Source organism: Herpailurus yagouaroundi, unplaced genomic scaffold, assembly GCF_014898765.1.
Source record: "Herpailurus yagouaroundi ecotype Mexico unplaced genomic scaffold, PumYag 188, whole genome shotgun sequence".
NCBI lineage: Eukaryota > Metazoa > Chordata > Mammalia > Carnivora > Felidae > Herpailurus > Herpailurus yagouaroundi.
Genome location: NW_024412419.1, coordinates 20,146,840 through 20,160,041, shown reverse-complemented (window position 1 = coordinate 20,160,041; position 13,202 = coordinate 20,146,840). Strand labels below are relative to the sequence as shown.

General features: G+C 50.6%; 1 long non-coding RNA gene across 1 annotated transcript; it reads right to left on the bottom strand.

Annotated features, from left to right (window-relative positions):
* Window positions 1–2,380: 2,380 nt before the first annotated feature.
* LOC121044575 (uncharacterized) lies at window positions 2,381–4,493 on the bottom strand. Its single transcript, XR_005797369.1, has 2 exons — window positions 4,347–4,493; window positions 2,381–3,219 (listed from the first exon to the last, which is right to left on the bottom strand). It is a non-coding gene; the product is annotated as an uncharacterized LOC121044575 (long non-coding RNA).
* Between the last annotated feature and the right edge of the window lie 8,709 nt (window positions 4,494–13,202).

Below are 13,202 nucleotides of genomic sequence, written 5' to 3'. Positions count from 1 at the left end.
CTGTCTCTCTCTGTGTCTCAAAAGTAAATAAACGTTTAAAAAAAAAAACATTTAAAGAAATCACCCCACAACTATCATATAACCCAACTGCCAAAAATGTTGCTGGCCCCACCCTGGGAGAGATATCTGAGAACGCCATCATTTTCAGTGTATTAAAGACAATTTCTGCATAAAACTACAAAATTTACCCTTGAGAGGGATAAATCACCAAGCTTTTAACACCTTTGAAATTATTCATTTATTCCTAAGCATTCCTTTCTCCAAGCATTTACTTAGTGTCTTTTCTATGCCAGTCACTCTGCTATACTCTGGGATAAAAATATAATGAACAATAAGTTTCAACTTATAGCTAACATCTAAATCCTTCACATCTTTCTCTTTAAAGCTATTTAAATGTGCAGCTGACCTTTGAACAGCATGGGGGGTTAGGAGCACCAACCTCCACACCGTTAAAAATCTGAGTATGATTTTTGACTCCCCCCAAAGTTAGCTACTCACAGCCTCCTTTTGACCAGAAGCCTTAGCGATAACATAAAGGTTTGATTAACACATATTTTATGTTATATGTATTAATGCTGTATTCTTATAGTAAAGTAAACCAGAGAAAAGAAAATGCTTTCAAGAAAATCATAAAGGAGAGAAAGAAAGTACATTTACAATACTGTTCTGTATATATTCACAAAAGTCCATTTGTAAGTGGACCCATGAAGTTCAGAACCGTGTTACTCAAGGGTCAACTGTATTATTATTTTAAAAAAAATTTTTTAATGTTTATTTATTTTTGAGAGAAGAGAGAAAGAAAGCATGAGCAGGGGAGGGGCAGAGAGAGTGAGACAGAATCTGAAGTAGGCTCCAGGCTCTGAGCTGTCCATAGAGTCCAACAAGGGGCTTGAACCCACGAAGTGCGAGATCATGACCTGAGCTGAAGCAGACGCTTAACCAACTCAGTCACCCAGGTGCCCCTGTAAATTATTATTTTTAAACAATGTTTATTTATTAAAAAAATTTTTTTAACATTTATTTATTATTGAAAGACAGAGAGATGCAGAGCATGAGCAGGGGAGGGGCAGAGAGAAGGGGAGACACAGAATCGGAAGCAGGCTCCAGGCTCTGAGCTGTCAGCACAGAGCCCGACGCGGGGCTTGAACTCACAAACTGCAAGATCATGACCTGAACCGAAGTTGGTCGCCCAACCAACTGAGCCACCCAGGCACCCCAGACAATGTTTATTTATTTATATTTAGACAGAGAGAGAGAGAGAGTGTGTGTGTGAGCACGTGGGGGAGGGGCAGAGAGACAGGGAGAGAGAATCCCAAGCAGACTCCGCACTGTCAGTGCAGAGCCCCACGCGGGGCTGGATCCCATGAACCGGGAGATCATGACCTGAGCCGAAATCAAGAGGTGGACGCTTAAGCAACTGAGCCACCCAGGCGCCCAAAATTATTTTTGCTTAAAGGCGTATTTGAACTTAGACTTCATTAAAACAAAAAACAAAAAACAGACCACCTAACTCCCGCTTACGGCTACATTCATACGAAATTACGAACAAGATGGTCTCCAGCTCCATCCAGGTTAGTGTCTGTGACTTGTGGAGCAGCTCTTGTTGAGAAGCAAGGAAATGCGGCCCCTGAGAGACGTGCCCCTGCCCTAGGAAAGTGCGAGAAGGGGGCGCGGGCCGAAGCTGAGCCAGGCAGGGAGACGGGAGACGTGCTCACCGCCCCAAGAAGTGACAGCGCAGGAAGGAGAGAGCAGAGGGCTGCCAGCCAGCAGAAAGACTGAGTCAATGCTAGCACCTCCTAAAAATAGCAGAGCAGGGCTATAAGCTTTCCTGTCCAAACAGATTTAAAACTGACAGGTAGTGTGGGCTCTGTGGGGCTGTTAATGAAGGGAAGGGCTAGAGTCATCTTGACCAGAAAGCCTTGCACTGGAGGCTCTGGGTCATCGCTCAGCGGTGAGGAAAGTGGTCGCTTGCCTCCCCCTGGTCGGGGCTGGTTGCACATAAAGCCAGAGGCATCCTAGAGGAGGGGTGAGAGACAGACCTGCTGAAACCCACGCTGAACCTATTTCACCAAGATGGGTTTTAATCAAATGAAAAAATTTAAATTAAAATAAAAGCTCTAGGGGCGCCCGGGTGGCTCAGTTGGTTGAGTGGCCGACTTTGGCTTGGGTCATGATCTCGTGGTCCATGGGCTCAAGCCCCGCATCGGGCTCTGTGCTGGCAGCGCGGAGCCTGGAGCCTGCTTTGGATTCTGTGTCTCCCTCTCTCTCTGCCCCTGCCCTGCTTGTGCTCTATTTCTCTCTGTCTCTCAAAAATAAAGAGAAGTTTAAAAAAAATCATAAAAACTCTAATAAAAACAAAAAGGGCTAAGCCCTTGATCTGGTTTTGAAAAAGCTTAGCATGTATTCCACTGAAGAGAACATTTTCAGAGAGGTGCCTGGCACCCCCCACGTGGCACAGCAAGGTTGTAAAAAGGACGGCAAAGCGGGTAGCTGACTTCCTTCTGCCCGCGCCTGTGCAGTAAACAGCATCTTTTTTAAGAGCACAAGAGGGAAAACAATGCCAGCATGAATTATTTAACAGCTATAAACGTTACTATCTGTAAAAACACATGAATATGCTTACCCAAAAACCTGTGCGTGTCTAATTTGAGTGCAAATCCACATGACAGCTTCATGTGCGAGGCCTGAGAACTTTGTGGAACGAATCCTAGAGAGCATTACTTAATTTGGACCACTGTCTTCCGGTAGTTTTTATTTTGTGCCTTCTTGCCAGTTTTCCCTTGACAGTCTCTTCCTTTTCCAAACCATCTTTTATTCCAAATCAATCCTCTGAGAGAACGGAGCTGGTCAGGACCTGTCATTTGTCCAAATGAAGCCTCAACAGCTATAAAGCCCAAACGTAGCAATTCTAGCTCGGCATTCAAGGCCTTCTGTGATCTGGCCCTTTTCTACCTTTCTTGCCTTGCCACGACTTCTCTTTCTACACCCTTCTGCTGTCCACCTGCATTCACCATTCCCACACGCTTGCTGGACTGCCCCGCCTCCACGTCTCTGCTCCTGCTGCTCCCTCTCTGCTGGCTGCCCCTTCCTCATTCTGGGCAAATACTCTTCCCCCTCTTCCTTCTCAGGGGCATCCTACTGCACGGAGCCTTTTCTGGTCTCCTTTTTTGAAGCAGACATTATGAATGCTGCTGAGTAAACTTCCGCAAGAAGCTTGACCTGGAAGAAAGAAGATAAGGTGGCAGCTAGAGGGAATGAAGAACCCAGAAGGGTTGTCATTTGTTTATGATTTAAGATGGGAGCGGCCTTGCCTGTTGACAGGGAAGAGTCAGGAGAGACGGGGAAGGAGCAGAGTGGGGTGTATGGGATGGGCTCCAGGGCAAGGGGAGGGGCTAGCCCTGCACAGGAGGCAGCGACCTCTCCTCTACAATCTCCACTGTACTTTTGGATCATGTATGCTCTGATCTAATTGGGGAGGGGGGGGTGCTGGGAAGGCCACTCTGCCTACAAAATACCATCTTTCTTACTCCTTAGTGAAATCTGAAATACCATCTTTCTGACTTATTCCTTTGACCCATGGCTTTGACCATCAATCCAAGGTGTGTGTGTGTGTGTGTGTGTGTGTGTGCGCGCGCACACACGCATGCATGCATGTGTCTGTGTGTGTACATGTGTGCATCTGTGTGCGTGTCTGCACATGCCTGCATGTGTCTCTGTGTGTGTATTCACGCATGCATCTGTGTGTGCATGTGTGTATGTGTGTGTGCGTGTGTGCACATGCATGTATACACGCATGCACCTGCATGTGCACACATGCACGCGTGCATCTGTGTGTGCATGTGTGTACATGCCTGTGTGTATCTGTGTGCATGCATGCATGCATCTGTGTGCACATGCATGTATGCACCTGTGTGTGCACATGTGTATGCATCTGTGTGTGCATGTGTGCACATGCATGCATGTGTCTGTGTGTGCGTGTGTAGAGATGGCTGTTAGTGGAGTACCTCTCCCTCTTTTGCTTCTACAGAGACCCCCCTGGAGAGCTCTTCTGGCTTCAGTAACTTTCTTCTGGTGAAATGGGGAACAGGAACTGAGCCCCATCTGCTTGGCCCTCTCACTCTGTTCTCATTTGCTAGCTGAGTGAGCGATAGTGTGCATTTTGTTCTCTTACTTCCATATCCCCAGGGCAGGCTCTGCACCTGGAGGGGGGACATTTGGCCACCCCCCCATGCCTGGGGCTAGGTGAAAGGGCTCAAGTCCAGAGTGAAGCATTATCACAGACTGTGGCCAAATGTCTGAGCCCCAAGCTCTGACTCACTCCATCCCGGGTGACCTGTGCGCCCCACCTGCCTGCTTCCAGGGTCCGCTTCCTAGGTGGCTCAGAAGCGGGAGCAGGCAGTGGCGGAATTGATGGCTTCAAGACTTCAGCAGTAACGTGTCCATCTCTCCAGCTTCAGGTGGATCACTCTCTGGGATCTGGTCCTAAGAAGAAGAGAAGGTGAGAGGCCCAGACACTGGGAGAAGGGAAGGGAGGGTGCCTTAAAAGACCAAGGGGGACAGATAAACCTCAGCTTTACAGACCTGGGCCTCACTCTGCTCTGACTTGGTAAATATAATCGCGGAAGCTTATACTCAATGTTTCTTATTTTAAGATATGAAAATGGGTCAGCAGTATGCAAATCAAGCTGACCTGAGTCTTTCCTAGTTGGGCTGCAGGCTGCAGGGTCCCCCTGGGTGTCGCCCTGTTGTGGGCCTGCTGGCTACCTTCCTGCCTCCCAGGCTAGCGACACAACTCTGGATTTGAACAGACATATCTTCTGGCAAAGGCCTAGTCTCTCTCCTGCTTTGCTTTCTCCTGACTCACACCCTGTGGTCTGGCACTAACTTGACCCCTACCCAAGCAGGGGGTCAGGCTACTGAGTCTATCATTCCTCCAGCAATGACTGATAGGCTGGGCAGGTCCGATTGCACAGAGCCTACGTGCCAGGCCCTAGGGTCACGTGCGTGGGTACAAACTTGGCAGTATCCTTTATCGGCTGTGGAACCTCAGGCAAGTTATGAACCTAGTCTCAGTTTTCCCATCTGTAAAATGGACATAATAATCATATTTACATCATAGAACAGTTGTGATGATTACATGAGATAAGGAGCTTGAGACCCAACCAAGAAATATCCTGGATGCTAAGGACTTTAGAATCGAATCTAAAAACAGTAAAACCATAGGAGATTTTGAGGAAGTGCAAAGTCTAAACCGTGGTTCTGGAAGACAATTCTAATGACGGCATGAAGGGGACTTGGAGAGCCTTGGAATGAATCCCACAAATCTCAGGCATCTCTTGTTCCCGACCAGCCTTCCTGGAACAATGGGTCTGTCCTGCTAATGTAGATTAGGTAACGTGGAATAAAGGTGGGGAAGATCTCAGGCAGATAGATGAGTTCCTTCTAGAGCTTTTTCTTGCATCAAAAGATTTCAAGGACCTCTTTCCTCTCAGAAAAAAAGCACCTTTTCACAGACTTTTTTAAAATTTTTTTTAACGTTTATTTATTTTTGAGACAGAGAGAGACAGAGCCTGAACGAGGGAGGGGCAGAGAGAGAGGGAGACACAGAATCGGAAGCAGGCTCCAGGCTCCGAGCCATCAGCCCAGAGCCCGACGCGGGGCTCGAACTCACGGACCGCGAGACCGTGACCTGAGCTGAAGTCGGACACTTAACCGACTGAGCCACCCAGGTGCCCCAATTCACGGACTTTTAAGATGCTTTACAATCTCCAGATTTAACCTGTTAGTGACATTTCATGCAGCATCAAGATTAGAAACATCTGGGGAAGATTTGTTTAGGAGAAATGAAAGAAATGAACTAATATGGATCCTTGCTATAGGCAGCATTGCCTGGCCATCCTATCGGGAGCCTACTGTGATAGATGGAACAATGGCCCCCAAACTGTCATTATCCTAATCTCTAGAAACTGTGAGTGTGTTACCTTACATGGCAAAAGGGACTTTGCAAATATGACTTAGGACATTGAGACGGGGAGATTATCCAGGTGGGTCTAACCTTCCCATGGGTCCCTAAAATTGGACTTTCCAGGCTCTGTTACGGAGAGATGTGGCTATGGAAGAAAGACCAGAGAGATGTAATATTGCTGGCTTTGAAGATGGAGGAAGGGGGCCATGAGCCAAGGAATGTGGGTGGTCTCTAGAAGCCAGAAAAGGTAAGGAAATAGATTCTCTCCTAGTCTCCAGAAAAGAACGAAGCCCTGCCAAAGCCATGACTTCCACCCGATGAAACCCATTTTGGACTTCTGACCCCCAGAACTGTAAGATGATATGCATTTGTACTATTTAGACACTAAATTTGTTATGGGAGCTATAGGGAAGGAATCCATATACTATGGGCCGGTTTGATGCTAAGCACATGAGAATCAGCAGTTTAAAAAGCCAAAACAAAACAGGGTTTTTTTGTTTTGTTTTGTTTTGTTTTGTTTTGTTTTGTTTTGTTTTGTTTTTGTTTTTGCCAACGGAACTCACATTCCATGGGGACGAAACAAGACTCAGGAACGAACAGTTATACACTGTCATTTCAGGCAGAATGTGCCATGAAGAAAGACAAAGCAGGGTGAAGAGGTGGATGAGAACACATCGTCTGCCCCTGAGAGACTCCGCAGAGTGGGAGACAGATGAGCAGACCGTCCTCACAGCGGTTCTCGAGGGGCCGCCCCTGCCTGGGAATGAGAGAGGACCTCACAGAGCACATGGCATGGGAAGGGGGTCTTTGAGGATGGGTATCTGGTGGACAACAGGAGGGAAGAGAGATCCAGGCAGAGGGAACGGCATATGCAAAGCGGTGAGGGCATGAGAGCGTGCTCGGAACCGTGAGAGCTCCACGCAGCTGGAGAGCAGCAGCGCAGGCCTGGGTAACGGCGTGGACCTTGGGCGTCTCCAGCATTCCTGGACACAGAGAGAACGAGCCCTCCACGAGCTCTGGAGGCACGATCCTATGTCCGTTTCCTTACAGTCTTGTCTTGTACCCCAGAACGGATACAAATTCATGTGTTCCGCTCCCCAATCAATCCCTGATGGTTTCGCGATAAAAATCGTGATTAAAATCCCTCGACTTCCCTCCAAGGGGGAAAAAAAAAAAACATCACTTCAAGTACAATTGAAGTCTGGGAATAACTATGAGGTGGATTTTGCCACCCCCTGGCATGTCTCCAGGTTATTGAAGAAGCTCTGCAAATGGAAAAGAGGATCCAACAGAATTGTTATTGTTTGTATTTTTAAATTAAAAAAAATTTTTTTAATGTTTATTTTTGAGACAGAAAGAGACAGAGGATGAACGGGGGACAGGCAGAGAGAGAGGAGGACACAGAATCCTTAGCAGGCTCCAGGCTAGGAGCTGTCAGCACAGAGCCAGACATGGGGCTCGAACTCACAAACCGGGAGATCATGCATGACCTGAGCTGAAGTTGGATGCTTAACCTACTGAGCCTCTCAGGTGCCTCAGAATTGTTATTAAAAAATTTTTTTTAACGTTTATTTATTTTGAGAGAGGGAGAGGGAGGGGCAGAGACACAAAATCTTCAGATTGAAGCAGGCTCCAAGTTCTGAGTTGTCAGCACAGAGCCCGATCCGGGGCTTGAACTCACAAACCACAAGATCATGACCTGAGCCAAAGTCAGATGCTTAACCAGCTGAGCCACCCAGGCTCCCCAGAACTGTTATTTTAATTCAACAAGGTTTATTCATAACCTACCAGGGGCTGGCATTCCAGGTATACAAGTAAACCAAGGCCTTGACCCTGGGCTCAAAGTCCAATGAAGTGGGGCAACAGTCATGTAAAATTACAACAAATCCTAGTAGGTGTTAAATACAGGTATAGAAAGTATACTATTGGATCCTGTCTTAGGTTTCTGTGGGTGTCATAACAAATGACCGCACCCTGGGTGGTTGAAAACAACAGAATTTATTCTCTTGCCATTCTGGAGGCCAGAGGTCCGGAATCAATTGGTCAGCAGGCCTGCACGTCCTCTGGAGTCTCAAGGGGAGAACACCTCCTTGCCTCTTCCAGCTTTTGGTGGCTCCAGGCACTCCCCGGCTTGCGGCCCCTTCCCCTCAACCTCTGCCTCCATCTACACGTCATCTCCTCCTCTGTGCCTGTCTCACCTGAGGACACTTATCATTGGATTTAGGGCCATCCAAGCAATCCAGCATGGTGTCATCTCAAGATCCATAACCCAATTACATCTGCAAAGACTTTTTTTTTCCAAGTAAGGTCACATTCACAGGTTCCAGGGATTTGGACACGGATGTACCTTTTTGGGGGCCACCATTCAACCGAAGTAAAAAATGACTGGCGTTCCTTTAGTGCAACTTGAAAGGCAAGGTGATAGCTGAGCACTTCATAAGTACTATCTTATTTAATCCTAGCGTGTGGCAAGGTGGGCAGTCCTCTTAGCTGGGGCAGGGACAGCTAGCGACCGGATTCTCAAAGGAGATGGGGACAAGATCAGATTTGGATTTGGAACAATCGCCCTGGTTTTGGGGGTAGAGAATGGGCCGGGGGTTGAGAAGGGCCGAGGCAAGGGTGATTCCTGAGATGGAGGTGGGGACTGGGGGGAAGCAGACATGGGGACAGTAGATTGTTTTCATCTGCAGTGAGGGCTTTTCACCAGCACTCCTTTAGCCCCTCCAGCCTGACCCCCCAGGGGTCTCAGCCTCGCTCTTGAGGGTGTTGTGGCTTCCCACCTGTGAGAGGGACAGTGAAGGTCCGGGCCCCATCTCCTCCCCACCCGGGCCTTCTCTAGCCATCTTTTGTTGTTCTAAAATCTTTGTCTGTTCCTTCTCATCCCCAGCAGGCCAGAGAGAGAGCTGTTAGCACATATTTCTATGGTGCCTCTTCCCAGAGGGGCCCTGGCTTGAGTGCTTTTGGAAACGTGACATTTCCACAGAGGCCCCGGGATTACTCAGCATTCACACATTGCTTCACACTCCATGGGCATGTGTCTTGCCTTCCCCAAATTTAACCTGTCTGGGCCTCAACTTCCTCATCCGGGCTGGGGCAGAATGATGCCTCGAGTCTCTTTCTCTGCCATCTAGGGAGCCACAATCCCACAGGCTGCCTCTGGCTGCTGGCTAAGCACCTGGTCCCCAAGATCAAGTATCCCTTGGTTAGAGAGGCAGCAACTGACTGACTGGAGGAAGCTTCTTGAGGATTCCTGCTTGAGCCTGACTTCTGCGTGGCCAAGAGCACATTTGGCATCCAGCCCCCTCTCTGCCTCCCCTAACTGAGGGGTCTCTGAGCCCCAGTTTTCTCACTCACGTAATGCGGGACGTTCGTACTTACGTCATATAACTGAAGGAGACAACACAAACCACAGGGTCTGGAAGTACTGTGCTCTCTCTACTCGCTTCTGTCTGCCTATTCGAGAGCTCAAAAGATCCAAGGGCAGCGAGTAGGCCGTGCAGGTGGACAGAACAAGTGGGGCACGGGGACCAGAAGGAGAGGCTGGAGCCACACCCACAGGGCACGTGCTCACACTTCACACACACTCACCCACGTGCATGCTGATCAAACACACTGATCGCACATGCTCACTCACACCCATCACATTTGCTCACGCTCACCCTCATGCACATGCACACTGATCACACACATGCGCACTGATCACACAGATGCCCACTGATCACACAAGCTCCCAGATGCAACCATAGATAGCTCGAGGGAGACAGCAGCCCACCCTGGAACAGTCACGCTGGGACAGAAGTGGCCAGAGCGCCTTGGGGATCCGGCCATGAGATGGATGGGAGCTCCTCCCTTTGACTTGCTCTGTGGAGATCTGCCAACCGCTTTGGTTCCCGTTAATTTCCTCCTCCTCCCAGTGACCCCCTCTAGGGGTTAGTGCTGGGTCATTGCCCTGCCAGGACACACGGCCAGTGCACAGGGGCCAGCTTTGTCCTGTACCACGTGACTCTCTCCTCCAGGTGACAGGATCCAAACCTCTGAGTTGGCAGGAGTTGACAAGGGGTCTGACGGTCCCTTATGGGACAGTGGTGTGGTGTCTGCCCATCCTTTGGGCCCACCTGTCCACTCTGTCATGCAGCGGACGCATGTCGCCTCTCTGCACTGTCTTGTTCCCTGCCTCGTCGTCCCCGAAGCTTGTGCACACCAGGCAGTACCCAGTGGGGTTGGGAAGCGAGTGCATGAATACTCCCCTCTTCCAGCCCTCCAGCGGAAAAGTTCTGAGTTGCTTTTTGCACTCATGGGTTGAGCCCTACTGTCCATGGTGACCACTCATCACACACCCTTGTATTTACCGGCTTCCCCACCTTCTTTCTCTGGGAATCACTTGTCCAATTAAACCAGCTGTCTGCAGGCCCTGGTCTCGGGCTCTGCCTTCAGCTAAGGCCCCAAACAGGGCTCTCCTGGGGCCCAGCACCAGAGGAGCTAATGATCTTCTTTCCTCCCACTTCTCTTTCCCCAGGACACCAGGGTTCTGCTCGGATCTATTGTTTGCTAGATTCGGGAGCCGCCACATTTCCCCAGGGGCCCAAACCACTCCTGTTTATCCAACAACAATTAACACTCTGCAATCATCTGTAGTCTCAAACCATACAAGCAAAGAGGTACCTATCCTTTGTCCTGGGCTAGGGTGGGAGTCAGGACACCCACCCGAGCTGACACAGGAGCTGGGCGTGGTCTTACCAAGTAGGAAGCCGGGCAGGAGAACTCCAAGGCAGCTGACACCCAGGTTCTGTCCCCAGTTTAGGACATGCGTCCTAGGCAAGTCACCCACGCAGCCATTCACGGTCTTGGGTTGCGTGGGTGCGTGCCTGTGTGTACACGTGTTTTAAGATAGATACAAAATGTACAGCTTAGGAACTGAAGACACTTCCTACCCTTTTCTTGAGTGGGGTTATTTTTAACTTCCCTGGACCAGGACATTTCAGCATCAGTGAATGAGGCCCGTGGGTTCCCTTAGGGGCAAGAGGTGCACTTACAAAGTGCCATTTCTTCCTAGGGAAATCATTCATTCAGTGACTATCTGGCTCCAGGTGCCGGAGAAGCTGCGGGAGGCTATCAGGGCCGGCTGCCCGTCTCCCACTAGTTGTGTTTTCCCTGATGTCTTCCGCATGCAGGACCTTGAGCTGCTTTCCTGCTCTGGAATATTCACTCAGTGGCCTCTGGCTCCTAGGGAGGCCCATGGGGCTTCCCACATCCCCAGGGAAGGGCTGAGCCCATACCCAGAAAGCAGAGTAGGGATGGGAATGTGCTCCGGACGCTCCCCTCCCCCGCGGAGCCTTGTCAGAGGCTTCAGGTCTCTGAGTGCGCCCCTTTCAGAACGAGTCAGATCCTTCCACCCAGTCCTGAAAGGCCCAGTTTCGGGTCATCTCTGATTGCCACCTGGGTGCAGCCGAGGGTCTGTCTTATTGGTTATTTGGTGCCCCCACAGAGACGGCAGGCATCCTGAGGGCAGGGACTGTGTGGCTCCTCTGGCCTGCCCTGATGCCCGGCCCGGCTGTTGATAGGTGTCCACAGCAGAGAGAGGAGGATTGTGGAAGGTCAGGAAGTGGAGTAGTGTAGGCCAGTGATTAGGGCAGGAGGGGCAGTTAATCAGGCTTGTTTTTTTGTTTTTGTTTTTGTTTTTTTTTAACCAGGGGTATCTGTGCAGAAAACTCTCCCTTTGCTAGGTGAGTGTGGTACAAAGGCTGGGACGTGAGGGCAAAGGCCCAGCAAAGAACTCACATGGCCTGGGAGCTGGAGGTGGTCTTGCCAAGTAGGAAGCCGGGCAGGAGAACTCCCAAGGATTGTCTTATTACCAGGAAAGGGGGAGGGTGCAATGTGGGTGTCCTTTGTCCCAAAGCAGGCCCAAACAGTATTTATCGGCTTTTCCCCCTTTATTAACACAGGTCCCTTTGTTAAACATAAAAATCATGTCTCCTTTAACATCCTGTAGCCATTCAAAATTAAAAAAACAAAAACAAAAAACAACTTTGGAACACCAAACAAATTAAAACAAAGGGGAAAGGTGCTGTTTTATTCAAATTATGCTCCTCCAAACTCTGATGCTATGCCCCCCGCCTTGGTAATCAATGCCCTGGACTGAGGTTGGCAAGTTTTCAGAATTAGTAGAGAGAAGGACAGAAACAGCTGTGATAGCATCAATTCTCTGATGAATCTATTCCTGAGGGATGTGAGGTGGCTGAGGCTTTGGAAAGGGCATTCATGGATGACTCTCAGTGGCACGAAGAGACTTGTCCTTCCAGGGCCTGGATGGCTGAGTTTCTCTCCTCTGTGACTCATTTCTTCTGCTCTCCCCATGGAAGCCCATTCCCTAACGCTGCTGGCAGTCTTCAGCAACTCCCCACCCCCGACCCCGCACTACACACACGTTTTGTTCCCCTTTCCCTTTATCTGAATTCTTAAAGTCTGTGGTTGATCTTGGCAAGGTGTTCTGTCAAAGCCGAGAAACGTAATTTATACTAAGGTGTAGGAGACTAATAGGCTTAACCGTTCACAGGAGCATTTTAGTTTTTAAGCGGAGTTTGTAAACTCAGACCCATCTCAGGCAGGTGGAATGTGCACGGGAGATCTTTCTGAAGCGGATCTCTTGCGATTCCACGTGCCAGGTGCCTACCGGGCCACTCCTCCTCCTTCAGGAACCATTCAAACAGAGCTCAGCTGCGGGCCCTTCGGCGGAAGGCTTGGGCCAGGGTGGGCGGGGACACTTAGGCCCGGCGCGCCCGGCGGGGCAGCCAGCCCCAAACCTCAGCCCCGGCCTCTCCTCTCCGCGTCCAGAAGGAAGCCGCGGCCAAAGAGGCGGCGGCAGGGGTGCTGCGAGCGCGCCTCACCTGCGGGAGGGCACGTCCCGGGCTTTCATCCTCCGAGACCCGGCCTGCCCAGGGCGGAGGCGGGGGAATCGGTTCGCCCATCCTTCCTGCCCGCCGCCCACCCCGGCGCCTCCACGCAGCAGCCGCAGGCAGCTCGCCTCCGGCCGCTGGGGCGCGGGGCCACCGGGGCCCCTGCGACTCTCGCCCCCGCGCTCCTCCGCCTCCTACCCCACGCCGGCCGCGGGGCTGGATCGGGGCGCTCGCCCCCCCCCCCCAACTCCGGGACGCGCTCGCCGAGAGGGCGGCGACTGCGGGGAGGGAGGGGCGCCGCCCGCCTCCCGGGGCCTGGCGCTTCCGAGATCGGAAGAGCGGCG